The 14952-nt window shown below is 42.9% G+C and overlaps 1 protein-coding gene across 3 annotated transcripts in view; it reads left to right on the forward strand.

Annotated features, from left to right (window-relative positions):
• NDUFAF6 (NADH:ubiquinone oxidoreductase complex assembly factor 6) overlaps positions 1-14952 on the forward strand; it is a 234608-nt gene that overhangs the window by 14056 nt on the left and 205600 nt on the right. The window lies entirely within an intron of this gene.

Genomic DNA, 14952 nt, shown 5'->3' on the forward strand with positions numbered 1-14952 from the left:
GCCACCATGCCCAGCTAATTTTTGTATTTTTGGTAGAGACGGGGTTTCACCATGTTGGCCAGGCTGGTCTCAAACTCCTGACCTCAGGTGAACCACCTGCCTTGGCCTCCCAAAGTGCTGGGATTACAGGTGAGCCACCGCGCCTGGCCTGAACTGGTCTTGATAGAGTCTTCTGATAACCTATTTCTTTCTTTCTCTGATACCTCCTTGTGTAAGCCCTACCCCAACTGAGAGTTCACATTGCACAGAATCAAACAGAATCTTGCCTTCTGTCCAGTGGAAATGACTTTATCAGAACTGTCAGGAAGATAGATTCCATTATTTGGCCTTGCATATCTCTATGAGTCAAAACCTGACAATAGGAACAGCTCAGACCTAAAACGTACAGAGATTACATTCAGTAATACCACTTTTCATTTAGTTTGTGGAAATCAAGGTTCCAATTTGTCTAAGAATATATGTTCAAGAAAGTTTACTATAGCTTTTTTTGTAATAGCAAAAACTTAGAGATAATTTGAATTTTATCAGGAAGTGTTTTAAAAAGTATGGTTCATCTATAATATAGAATATATCATGCAATTTTAAAAAAATGAGTTGAGATTACCTATATGAACTTGAAAAGCGGTGATACATTCATAAGTGATAAAAATTGCAGTGTAGTGTTAATGGAAAATGTTACAGTAAGATCTTTCTTTGGAGAAAAATAAGGAGATCTTTCTATGTGTGTATACATGATTTTATGATCCTGGAGAAAGAAGTGGCAAGATGCCGCCTCAGCTATTAAAATTTGTTACCGTGAGAGCAGATTTGGCCTAGGGGAGGAGACATTAACACGTCTGTATTTGACTTTTACAGCAAGCCTGTATTGATATTGTGATTCTTTAATAAAGTGAAAATTTTGAGGAGCATGGGTTTGAGATAAACAGATGGATTATAAGCTAGTTTTTATCACTTAATATTCATGAGAGGTTTGGAATTAATAAATTATCTAACTTCAGCCTTCATCTGTAAAAAGGGAATAACACCTACCTCACAGTGTATAATTAAAGGAAATATATGAAGCTTGTAACATTATCCTTTTATAAATGTTACTTTCTTGGCTGGGCGCGGTGGCTCATGCCTGTAATCCCAGCACTTTGGGAGGCCGAGACGGGCAGATCACGAGGTCAGGAGATTGAGACCACTGTGGCTAACACGGTGAAACCCCGTCTCTACTAAAAATACAAAAATTAGCTGGGCGTGATGTCGGGCGCCTGTAGTCCCAGCTATACAGGAGGCTGAGGCAGGAGAATGGCGTGAACCTGGGAGGCGGAGCTTGCAATGAGTGGAGATCGCGCCACTGCACTCCAGCCTGGGCGGCAGAGCGAGACTCCGTCTCAAAAAAAAAAAAAAAAAAAAAAAAGTTACTTTCTTTTTCCTTCCACACAAGGGATTTGGAGTAGAATATTAAAATAAATGCAGGGTGCGTTGGCTCTGCTACTGGTGTGTGTTCTGTTCGTGTTCTCAACTTGGCCTTGGCCTTCCAAAGAGGTGGATTAGTGTCTCCACAAAGATCCAGCAGATAATCACTATTTCTCCCTTTAATCTTTTTAGAGACAAAGTAAGAATAATATGCAATGGTGCATTGGCCCTCTACGGGTTATTTACCTGGTACCTCAGTTATTACTAACCCAGCCGAGAAGCAGGAAGGAAGGAGATGGGCCTCTGAACAGCTAAAACAGATGTCTAAAGTTGAGGCTCTCCTGGATCATTTATTCTTAATTTAGATAACAAAATGAAGTTTTTCCAGCTTTGGCACGTTAGTGAGGATGCTATTGCAGGTACCCTGGGAGCAGCCAGAAGTGACAGCCTGGTTTGAGCTGAGGGGTCTGTGGAAGACTGATACTCAAACACAAGAGCTCAAGAAGCCAGATGGTCTGAGCCCACACTTGGTTTTCACAGTGAATAACTGCTCTTCATAATGACAAAGCTGCATTATTAGAAATTAATTCGTACTTCATATAATCTTGCAAAGGCTCTTAGAGTGTGATATCATTTAGGAGGTATTACCACCAGATGTGATTAAACTCCTTCAGTTTTTCTGCAAAGTTTTGTTTTTGTATCAGTGCCAGAATTTAACAGTGGTCTCTATCCTACGAGGGAAAGATAGAGTAGCTGCCTTTAGTTAGAAATGTACATAACCAAGAGTGACAGGCATTAGAAATTGTTCAAAAAGGATCTTAACCTGAAACAGTGCAATGATTTCCTACAAGTGCATTATTTGCCTTTTGAGTAAAATAAGGTCCACTGTCTATTATCTATCTTTGCAGCCTGATGAGTTTTAGAATTCAGAGCTTTTCAGATTTTTTGAAAGGAAATATGTATGTATACAATAACCACACGTCACGTCACATAAAAGCCCTGGCAGGGTCTAAGGTAACACACTATAATGAAGCATTAATATTTCTGCAGTAAAGTGTATGAAGTACTAATTAGGACAAACTGTGTAGTTTATTTAAATAATAAACCAGTAAACTGGGTGTGATGGCTCATGCCTGTAATCTCAGCACTTTGGGAGGCTGAGGCGGGCAGATCACGAGGTCAAGAGATTGAGACAATCCTAGCTAACACGGTGAAACCCCGTCTCTACTTTAAAAAAAAAAAAAAATACAAAAAACTAGCCAGGCATGGTGGCGGGTGCCTATAGTCCCAGCTACTGGGGAGGCTGAGGCAGGAGAATGGCATGAACCCAGGAAGTGGAGCTTGCAGTGAGCCGAGATCACGCCACTGCACTCCAGCCTGGTGACAGAGCAAGACTCTGGGCGACAGAGCGAGACTCGGTCTCAAAAAAAAAAAAAAAAAAAAAATTAGCTGGGCGTGGTGGTGTGTGCTTGTAATCCCAGCTACTCTGGAGGCTTAGGCAGGAGAATCACTTGAACCTGGGAGGGGGAGGTTTCAGTGAGCCAAGATCACACCACTGCACTCCAACCTGGTGACAGAGCAAGACTCCATCTCAAAAAAATAAATAAATAAATAATAAACCAGTCAATGAAAGAGTGGAACAAATATAGATTGTAAGTACTCTAGTAGTCATTTTTCTAAGGAAAACATTTTATAACTCTTTTAATATATACAGGTTCAAATTCAGCTAAATATGCCTGTGCATACAAGGATGAACATGTGTAACCTCTAGTGTTTGTACATCCTAGAGGAGAGGAACATCAGTGCCTGTCCCAGCAGCAGGCTGGGGGGGGACATCTGATGCCAGCAGGAGCAGGATTAAATGCTGCACTCTAGCGGCGCCCTTTTTAAGGACTCCTTGCTCCCCATGTCATAATGGTTCATTAATCTGGGTTCCCGTCAGTTCCTTTTTAATTATGAAAACTGCCGTAAACTCATGTTCACTGAATAAATGTACATGGCTCAAAGCCCACCACTGACTGATCACACATTTTCACCATATCATCTAGTGATTATTGTTCTACCCATTTTACAGTTTCCTCTTCATCATCACTACAACCCTCATGATTATCTGTATTTAAAACCGTTTCTGCACCAGGCGCCGTGGCTCACGCCTGTAATCCCAACACTTTGGGAGGCCAAAGCAGTAGGATCGCTTGAGGCCAGGAGTTCAAGACTAGCCTGGACAACATTGCAAGACCTCATCTCTACAAAACAGTTTTAAAAATCAGCTTGGCATTCTGGCATGCACCTGTAGTCCCAGCTACTCAGGAGGCTAAAGTGGGAAGATTGCTTGAGCCCAAGAATTTGAGACTTCAGTGAGCTCTCATCACATCCTTGCACTCCAGCCTTAGTGACAGAGCGAGACCTTGTCTTTTTTTTTTTTTTTTTGAGACCAAGTCTTACTCTGTCACCGAGGCTGGAGTGCAGTGGCACAATCTCAGCTCACTGCAGCCTCTGCCTCCTGAACTTCAGCGATTCTCCTGCCTCAGCCTCCTGAGTAGCTGAGACTACAGGCATGCACCACCACGCCCAGCTAATTTTTGTATTTTTAATAGAGACAGGGTTTCACAATGCTGGCCAGGCTCGTCTTGAACTCCTAACCTCAAGTGATCCGCCCGCTTTGGCCTCCTAGAGTTAGGATTACAGGCGTGAGCCACTGTGCCCGGCCTGAGACTTTCTCTCTTAAAAAAAAATTTTTTTTTCTTTTTGTAGTGGTTTCTCCACTTAAAACAGACACATCAGGGTCTTCACTGTCAATGTGGAATATTTATTTGATATCGGTTTTATAGTTTAATGGATAAACTTTGGGAATAAGGTAGTCTTCTTATTAGTGATATAAAATCCTTTGAAGTCTTCATCTGTAGATTTGGTTTCAAACATCACTGTAAGCCAGCATCCATGCCACTGCAGGGAACTCACGCAGCTGCTGTGGAGTAGTTATTGACCAGCCAGAAAGTACTTACCTGGTTACTCATGTTTTGTTTGCGGAGTAAGGCCTGGGTGAGTTACATATTCCTCTCAAACATTTTAGATGTTGCTCTTTCCAGCCACTGCCAGTTTTATGTCATGTGGCCAACAATAGTGGCACACCCCAGAACAGTCAGCCAGTTCCTCAAAGCCTATGGTTGCTCACTCACTAGTGTTGTGAAATGTTTTTCCAGAATGTGCCACCAGGAAAGAGCTGTTTCTTCAGCACTTTCGATTTGCTGAAGACTAAGGTTCTTGGCTGGGCACGGTGGCTCACACCTGTAATCCTGGCACTTTGGGGGGCCAAGGCAGGTGGATCACAAGGTCAGGAGTTCGAGACCAGCCTGGCCAACATGGTGAAACCCCATCTCTACTAAAAATACAAAAATTAGCTGGGCATGGTGATGTGTATCTGTAATCCCAGCTACCTGGGAGGCAGAGGTGTCTCAGAAAAAAAAAAAATAATAATACAAAAGTGAGTAACATGTGGAACTACATATACATAGAGGTACACAGCTCAGAGCTTACTATTTATGTTTTATTATTACTACTTATTTATTTTAGCTTCATCGGGTACATGTGCAGGTTTGTTACATGGATATATTGTGTGATGCTGAGGTTTGGGCTTTGATTGAGCTCATCACCCAAAGAGTGAACATAGTACCCAATAGGTCATTTTGCAACATTTTTCCCATATTTCCCCCCTCCCTGCTTTTGGAGTCCCCAGTGTCTATTGTTCACAACTTAAAAAAAAATTTTTTTAAGAGATGGGGTCTCCCTGTGTTGCCCAGGCTAGTCTTGAACTGCCGAGTTCAAGTGATCCTCCCACCTCAGCCTCCCAAAGTGCTGGGATTACAGGTGTAAGCCACCACCCCCAGCTGATTGTTCTCATCTTTCTGTCCATCTGTACCCAGTGTTTAGCTCTCACTTAGAAGTGAGAACACCTGATACTTGGTTTTCTGTTTCTGCATTAATTTACTTACAATGGCAGCCTCCAGCTGCATCCATGTTGCTGCAGAGAACATACTTTTGTTCTTTGTTATGGCTGTATAGTATTCCGTGGTATATGTGTACCACGTTTTTTAAATCCAGTCCACTGTTGACAGGCATCTAGATTGATTCCATACTTCTGCTGTTGTGTATAGTGCTGTGATGAACATGCTAGTGCAGGTGTTGTTTTGGTAGAAGAATTTATTTTCCTTTGGGTGTATACCCAATACTGGGATTGTTGGGTCGAATGGTAATTCTATTTTTAGTTATTTGAAATATCTCCAAACTGCTTTTCACAGGGGCTGAACTAATTTGCAGTCCCACCAACTGTGTGTGTTTCCTCTTCTCTGCAGCCTTGTCAGCATCTGTTACTTTCAGGGCTTACAATTCAGAATGAGATCAGACAGGTACACAGATCATATACTCACAAGGGGCTTCAGAGAAATGAGTGGTTAAGTTTCTGTCTAGGAATTGGGGAAGAAATAGGAGGACTACAGAATAAGTGATACTTGTACCAGACCTTGTAGGATAGGTGGGATTGTATTGGGTGGTGGGAGAGATTGTGAGGATATCCCTCCTTTGATATCTGTGCTCTCCTTTTTTATTAGCAATAGAACCCCTAATTTAGCTGAAATAAAAATTAAATTTCCATTTCTGCCTTAAAGCTGGGAGAGGCCATTGACTGAGTTATGGTCAGTGGAATTTAAGCAAAATGGTACATACAACTTAGGCAGTGAGGCATAAAGTGTGAGGAGTTTTAAGGTTGTTGGGTAGCTGGGGGAAGTAGCACGATAGTGTAGAAAAAAAAAAAAAGAAGTTCATGCAGTTTCTTAGAGCCTGATGCAATACCTTTCCATCTGTTGTTTCTCAGTAGCACGTTCAACGTGGAATCTAAGATGGTCCTGACAAAACAACAGAGGCAAGCCATGCCCTTGTCCCATGGGATTAGTGCCAGCCAGCCAGCAACAAGAAATTTCCTGCAATAGGACTGTTATCCACTAGTCCATCAGTCTGAGGGGGTAAAGGTCAGTGCTGTAGCTTTAACATCTCATAAATGACCCATCCTGGCTGTCATCCTAAGTGTTAGCCACTAAAGTTTACTTAGTATCTATATTTAAAGGAATTACTATAAAGTAAGCCAAATTTTAGCTTATTCCACCTATTAAAAAACAAAAATGGGCCGGGTACAAGGGCTCATGCCTATAATCCCAGCACTTTGGGAGGCCGAAGCAGGTGGATCACCTGATGTCAGGAGTTCAAGACCAGCCGGGCCAATATGACAAAACCCCCTCTCTACTAAAAATGCAAAAATCACCTGGGTGTGGTGGCATGTGCCTAAATTCCAGCTACTCAGGAGGCTGAGGCAGGAGAATCGCTTGAACCTGGGAGGCAGTTGCAGTGAGCCGAGATCTTGCCACTGCACTCCAGCCTGGGTGACAGAGTGAGACTCCATCTCAAAAAAAAAAAAAACAAAGGCCAGGCGTGGTGTCTCACACCTGTAATCCCAGCACTTTGGGAGGCAGAGGCGGGCGGATCATGATGGCAGGAGATTGAGACCATCCTGGCCAACACGATGAAACCCTGTCTCTACTAAAAATACAAAAAATTAGCCGGGCATGGTGGTGGGCACCTGTAGTCCCAGCTACTCAGGAGGCTGAGGCAGAGAATTGCTTGAAGCCGGGAGGCGGAGCTGGCAGTGAGCCGAGACCGCGCCTCTGCACTCCAGCCTGGGTGCAGAGTCTTTTTTGAGAGCAAGACTCCATCTCAAAAAAAAAAAAAAAGCCACAAATAATAAACTTGGAAGACAAATGATTAAACAGTGTATGTCAATGTAGAAGGTTCTGTAATAAAAAGTAACCCAATCAATAATCTAAGGATTGTAGTCCTCTTGTTTTTATCTATTCTATCGTGTCTTGTGAGAGCTACAGAGGCGTTTACAAATATCTTTGCATTAACCTGAAATCAGCAAGGTAGTCTAACATACTTACTGGAGTTCATACTGTAACACACGTACTGCTGTGAAATACAACTAGAATCCACATTTCTTAGACTAGTATATTTATCTCCTAATACAACAATTGCGAAATAAAAATTAATGTAAGTTCTGCCACAGTTGACAGTAAGATGTACAAAACTTTGGGTCCAAAATGAATTCTTTTTGTGTAGTGATCAGGTGGTTGAATTACCAATGTGTATTGGCAATGGCATCTCCCAAAATTGGTTTTAAAATAGAAAATTCAACCACAAAGAATCTCTCAGTCTTAGAAAAAATTTAGCATATCAACGCTATACAGCTTATAGAAAATGTCAAAGAAATGTACAAATTCTATTAAAAAAATAGGGCAAACATTTTAGTTGGAACATAAAACTAATGTCTTCTTCTTTATCAAATCCTCCCCTAAATGTTATGAACACATGCATTAGTGTTTTTTCAAGCCCATTTTATAACAAGATGTACAAGTGATAATTCTTAAGTTTATTCAGTTTGCTTTAAGAATATAAAATACATCCATCTCTTCATCATGTTTGCTTCTTATATGCAAGAATATTAGTGGAAGCCTCTTTATGCTTATGGTCCCTCAGGTATTTCTGCAGATCTCTGGTGGCTGTGAATTGATATTCTGCAGCACATGTTGCCAAGTGCCTGTTTTGTCAAGTTTTTTTTTTTGATCAGCGAAACTTTGTAAGTTGTTTCTTAGTTCCAAGACTTTCTAACTTGCTGTGGATTTCTGGGTAAATACTTGTAATTTTTTTTTCCAGAATGAAATTCTTCCTGACTTTTAAAACTCAAACTTCTAAGTGCACCGACCTGACCGATTTGACTCCCTTCCTGATCAGTGCCATGGAAGCAGTTCAGGTGCACCAGAGACACAAAGCCAGCCTCAAAGAATCACTCTAATCTAAACATAGAGGGCTCTTCGTGTCCTCTAGCCCCCAGACTTGGTTTGAAGCAGAGAACCCTGGCCTGCACTTCCCAGGGTTTCTAGAGGTGATGGTGCAGAGTAGGCCCTGGGAGACTGGTGGAGAAATAAGCTGCCAGGGAAGCCACCACTTCAGACTCTGCTAATGTTATTTCAGAGGCTGGGATGATCACAGACAATCCTGGTCAGCTCTTTAATTACTAATTCATTTTTCACCTTTGCAGACTTCTCTAGAGGTTATTGTTAGCCTGTGAGATAGCTGTATCATTTCATTGATTTCTATGTTATGACATACTCTTGGATACAGTTGTCAAACGTTTCTTTGACAGGAATAACTTTATTCCTGTAATTAAGCATTAGAGAGCACCCCACACGGGGATACATAAGCCAGAGTGTTCTGTCTGTTTCCCCAGGTTCACCCAAACTGGAGATCTCATTCTTTGCTTCCTCCTTTTGCCCTCTTCCCCTGCACCCCAATCACACTCGTCAATTCTGTGTTCATAGTATCTCCAACATCCTTCTCTTTCCATCCCATTCCCTGTGTTTTACCCTTGGGAGGTGTTTAGTAAATGCTGACCAACTGATACAATTTCATTTCCCTTTTTATTCCTTGCATTTGAATATGACACTAGTTTTAATTTAGTTAAGTGTTAAGTTTTATTTAAAACCTTTAGGCTATGGTGTATTGAAGTAACTTTGGGACACATTCTCTTTAGCCAGATAATTCAATGACAAAAAAACTTGAAAAGCTGAAGTTTTGTTCTTGTTATAGAGGAACCAAATTCCTCATTTCTTTTAGGGAGTATCTTTTGAAATACATGTTATTTCCAGCTTAAAGAACTTAGAAATAAAGTCTTACCCCAATAGATGACTAGATGTGCCAGTGTAATTATTTGAAAGTATTTTTAGAAAGTATTATTTAGATAGAGTCTTGCTCTGTCACCCAGGTTGGAGTGCAAAGGCACAATCACAGCTCACTTCAGCCTTGATCTCCCAGGCTCAACCAGTCCTCCCACTTCAGCCTCCCGAGTAGCTGGGAGTACAGGTGTGAGCTCCTGTGCCTGTGATTACTTTACTTTTTTATTGAATGTACCCCATAATTATTGGTTCTTGTTTATTTTTTCTTTTTATCGGGCAGCCACCTGAGCCAGGGTAGGCTCAGAGAGACTTCTAGTTCTTGTTTTCAAGGAAGAAGTCAAACAGTTTACAATGTCATTCATTTTGTGCAGTTCCCATGATTTGCTCTGTCATTTTCAGAGCTACCAGGAATACATAGTGTTGAGTCTGCCCACTTGCTTTTGGCTACACTTATTCCATCCCAGGGACAGAGAGGATGCTCCACGCCCTCAAGAGTGATAGCCACTCCTCGCAGGCCACACTGGAACCCCCTGGTGGCACTGAACAGTACTATCCTGTCTCCTGGAAACAGGCCAATATCCTGCATCTGTAACGTGCAGCAGGAGAGCCCTGATGTTCTCAATGCTGACCTGAACGTCAGGAATTCCAGGTGCTCTGAATTATCTGAATTTGTCATCCAAATCAACATTGTAAACCAAGCAAATTAGCAACAAGGTCTAAAGCATTGCAGTGACAAGTTAAGAAATCCACACTTGGACCTAAATGTTAAGTCACAAAATTTCTAAATTAAAATGGAGCAGATTCAGGAAGGCTCTGTGGGATTTTTTTTTTTTTTTTTAAACATAGAGTTTCCTATAGTCTGTTCACTTTGGCAGGTCACACTTCATGTTAAAATGCTCTTTTTGGAGGATGTGACCTCCAAAAGAAAATGTTAAAAGGGGGTACAGATGGCTGCTATAAGAGTTTGCTCTATAGTGATAACACTACATGGATAAGATAATAGTAAGTGTGTGTGTATATTTTTTACATATAGTGATAACACTATATAAGAACCATCTGGATAGAACTCAAGGTAGTGTCTTGGATCACAGATTGAAAGATCCTAACCAGGTGTCTTAGTTCATTCCTGCCCTATAACACAATACTCTAGACTGGTAATTTATAAATAGAAATATATTTCTCACAGTTCCGGAGGCTATGAAGTTCGAGGTCAAGGCGCAGGCAGATTTGGTGTCTGGCAAAGTCTCACTCTACCGTCAAGATGGCTCCTCTTGCAATATCCTCACATGGCAGAAGGAGGGGAGGGGGCCAAGTAGTTCCCTGAAGCCTCTTTTATAAGGACATTAATCTCATTCGTAAGGGCAGAGCACTTAGGGCCTAAACATTGGAGCAGTGATTGGAGTCGCTGCGTGTTCCCCACCCAGGGTGGTACATGAACCCCAGTATGCAGTAGAAGGGAACAAGGGGAGGGCTGGGGCTTGAGTCGCCACTGCTTTCCATCATGGCTGCTGTAGCCCAGTGTTGCTGCAGAATGTCTGCCCAGGCATGGGTGCTGCAGGATGCCACTCCAGAGCCCTATTATACTTGACCCTCCACCCCCAGCCTCAGCTTGCTCCTGGAAAGCTGCACACTGCTCGTAGGCTGTGTTGCCAACCAGCCTCTGCGAGCATCCCGCAGCTGCCTCCCATTTGGGGGGGGTCTGCATTCAGCTGCAGCTGAACCTCTGAAGAAATGAAAGCCTTGAATTCCCATCCCTGCTCATAGGTTTTAGCCGCCTATTAGGACCAATCTCCACACTTAAAGCATTCACCTTCATCCTCTCTAGCTCTGGGAACTCCTTGCTTAATCCTCTTCAGTAAGGCTAGAATTAGCCTTAAGAAAATTTAAGAAAAAGCTCTTAAACTCCTTTACTGAATGCCAATGAGACATACAAGCAGCCTACTCACAAGTGAGAGATTAAGCAAAAAGGAATTTTATCTCACATAATAGTCCAAGGGTAGAGCTTGATCAAGATATTATGTCACTATGGCAAGTCATCTCTCCTCTCCTTTTTGCACATTGGCTGTATCTCTGTCAACTTCCCCTACTTGTGGAGCAAGATAGTTGCCATGGTTCTCGAATCTTCAAGTGTTTCTTGACCGAAGTCAAGTGGAGATGAGTCTCAGCTTCCCTCGGCAGTCCTAGAAAGCCTCAGTGTATCTTACTAACTTTGACTGGGGCACAGTCCTATCCTTGAGCTATCCTGTGGCCAGGGGGAATGCGTATCTGATTGGCCAGACCTGATTCATATGCTTACTCCTGGAGCAGGGAATAGTTAATGCCATCTGAAACTAACCTCGATTCTGGAGGGAGAAATATATCCCTAGAAGAAAATTGGGATACTATTATCAGAAGGGAAATGGATGCAGGATGTTCACAAATACATCCCTTCTTTACTCAGTGTTTTTCTTAATTATAAATAAATTCTTCTGGCCAATGCTCTATACAGTTCCTTCTCTACTGTCTTCAAGATCCCTAACAGTGCTTATCAAACTTTAAAATGCAAAGAAACCATCTGGGGAATCCTACTAAAAATGCAGATTAACATCCTTCAGTAGTGTGATGATGGCTGAAATATGGGAAGAGCAGGTGCCACAGGAGCTCCAATAGGGCTGCTCGCTCATTAGCCTCAATTGCCTCTGTGAAATAGGAGACAGAAGGCCAGCAGTGGCTTAGGGCAATGGTCTCAAAGTGTGTTCCCTGGAATAGTAGTGGCGGCATGACCTGGGAATTTATTAGAAACACACATTCTCAGGCTCTATCCCGGATTTACTGAGTTAGAGACTTCAGTAATGGGGTCCAGCAATTCGTGGGTTTTTTTTTTTTTTTTTTTTGAGACGGAGTCTCACTCTGTCACCCAGGTTGGAGTGCAGTAATGCGATCTCGGCTCACTGCAACCTTCACCTCTGCCTCCCGGGTTCAGGCAATTCTCCTGCCTCAGCCTCCCAAGTAGCTGGGACTACAGGCACGTGCCACCACGCCCGGCTAATTTTTTGTATTTTTTTAAGTAGAAACGGGGTTTCACTGTGTTAGCCAGGATGGTCTTGATCTCTTGACCTCGTGATCCGCCCACCTCGGCCTCCCAAATCACAGGCATGAGCCACCGCATTCAGCCCAATATGTGTTTCAGTAAGCCTTGCAGGAAATTGTGCACACTGAAGTTGGAGAACCACTGGGTTAGGGCCTTGCTGTTCATGGCTCTTGAGCTAGCAGCATGCATATCATGCTAGAAATGCAGAATCTCTGGTCCCATACACAACAGACCTACTGGATTAGAATCTGCATTTTTTTTTTGTGAGGCGGACTCTCACTCCGTCACCCACACTGGAGTGCAGAGGTGTAATCTCAGCTCACTGCAACCTCCGCCTCCCGGGTTCAAGCAGTACTCCTGCCTCAGCCTCCTGAGTAGCTGGGATTACAGGCGCCCTCCACCACACCCAGCTAATTTTTGTGTTTTTAGTAGAGATGGGCTTTCACCATGTTGGCCAGGCTGGTCTCGAGCTCCTGACCTCAAGTGATCCACGCACCTCAGCCTCCCAAAGTGCTGGGATTACAGGCGTGCGCCACCGCGCCGGCCAAATCTGCATTTTTAACAAGATCCCCCAGATGATTTGTTTGCATTTTAAAGTTTGATAAGCACTGTCTTAGGGATCTTGAAGAGAGTAGAGAAGGAATCGTATAGAGAATTGACCAGTTGCACACAAAAGCATTGCCAGACTGGCACTTGAGCTTGTACCTCCTCCATGTCTCATGGCCGTGATCCCCACAAGAGTTATTTTTTTTTCCAGTTGCTCTTAAGCGGCTCAAATGTAGAAGCAAGCCTTGCATTCAGATTAACTTGTAGTTGGAGGTTAGCAGAACAGGCATGTCAGAAAGAGAAAAGACTGAAAGTTGACATGCGACCATGATAATGGCCAAAATGGTGCAGATGTGAGTGTAGGCTAGATAGGAAGGAGAGTGGCCATGAAAAGGTGGTGACAACCTGAATGTTTCTGATTGCCTGAAGCAGGTAAGGTGTGAGAAAAAGTTAGCAGAGTAGTGGTCCAAGATTGCTATATAGAGTCTGTGGAACTGTTGATAGGCCCAGAGAAAACTGTCCAACAGAACCTTCTGGATGATGGAAATATTCTCTATCTGCACTGTCCAGTATGGTAGCCGCTAGCCACACGTGGCTGGGGAGCACTTGAAATATGACTGATATGACTAAAGAACTGTTGGAAACATTACTAATAGTTCTAAAAGCCAAAGCTATACAAAAAGATTCTCAGAGAAATGTTGCTTTCTTCTCATCCCCACTAACCTATTCCAATTCCTGTCTTCTATTCCAACCCTTTTTAACCCACCCCCGTAACCACTCTTTCATTTCTGGCTTTTTCTTCCTGTATTTCTTTTGCATAATGAGCTGATAGTGGTGTGTTTTCTTATATTCCCTTCTTACATGAAGTGTAGCTTACTACAGATACATTGAATTTTGCTTTTTTTTTTTTTTTTTTGAGACAGTCTTGCTCTGTCACCCAGTCTGGAGTGCAGTGGGGGGATCTCGGCTCACTGCAACCTACACCTCCTTGGTTCAAGCAATTCTTCTGCCTCAGCCTCCTGAGTAGCTGGGATTAACAGGTGCATGCCACCATGCCTGGCTAATTTTTGTATTTTTCGTAGAGACGGGGTTACACTGTGTTAGCCAGGATGGTCTCGATCTCCTAACCTCGTGATCCACCCGCCTCGGCCTCCCAAAATGCTGGGATTACATGCGTGAGCCACTGCATAGCATTTAGGTTTTTCAATTTTGCATTTACAGCAGACAGTGCTTCAATTTATAACCTTGTGGTCTGTACAAATTCACAGCAAAGGAGCAAGATAATTTAGGCCACATATCAAACTGTGAAGCCTTGATGTGCCCATCTCCAAAAGCCACCTTCATATTTGACTACCCACTTTTAGACTCCATACAGTTACTGCCTTGAGACCTGATTAAGCTGCTAGATTCCCTGGACACTCTGTAAGTGGGCCTAGCAACGGTCTTCTCAGCTGCAGCCATTCCCCTGCCATTCCAGAGTAGGGTTTTTGTTTTTGTTTTGGTTTGTTTTTTTTTTTTTTTTTTGAGAGAGTCTCACTCTGTTGCCCAGGCTGGAGTGCAGTGGCACGATCTTGGCTCACTGCAACCTCCACATCCTGAGTTCAAGCAATTCTCCTGCCTCAGTCTTCTGAGGAGCTGGGATAACAGGCATGCGCCACCATGCCTGGCTCATTTTTGTATTTTTAGTAGAGATGGGGTTTTGCCATGTTGGCCAGGTTGGTCTTCAACTCCTGACCTCAGGTGACCCATTTGTCTCAGCCTCCCAAAGTGTTGGCATTACAGGCATGAGCCATCATGCCCAGCCCAAAGTGGGGCTTTCATTTCAACCTGCATCTTCTCAAGTCAACGTTCATGACCTTATTTTCATCTTTGGGTGACTCCTTCTTACCCCTGGCACCTGATCTTTTCATTTCAGCAAAGACTCAGATAATAAAAATCTGTCTTTAAATAAGCTACAGTTGTAGAATGCTGATCTGCCCCAAACATTCATTCATATGGGAGTTATTCTTTGGGCTTCCTGTTCAATTATTCTGAATGTTTACTGGCCTGTTTAAACTAGAGCTCCACAATAGGGGTATCAATGGCATCAGGGAAGGCCATATTGTCCTAAAACACTTCTATAAGATTCTATCTCCATTCACTTGGGAGAAGATCCAT

The sequence above is a fragment of the Macaca fascicularis genome, chromosome 8 (assembly GCF_037993035.2).
Source record: "Macaca fascicularis isolate 582-1 chromosome 8, T2T-MFA8v1.1".
Taxonomy (NCBI): Eukaryota; Metazoa; Chordata; class Mammalia; order Primates; family Cercopithecidae; genus Macaca; species Macaca fascicularis.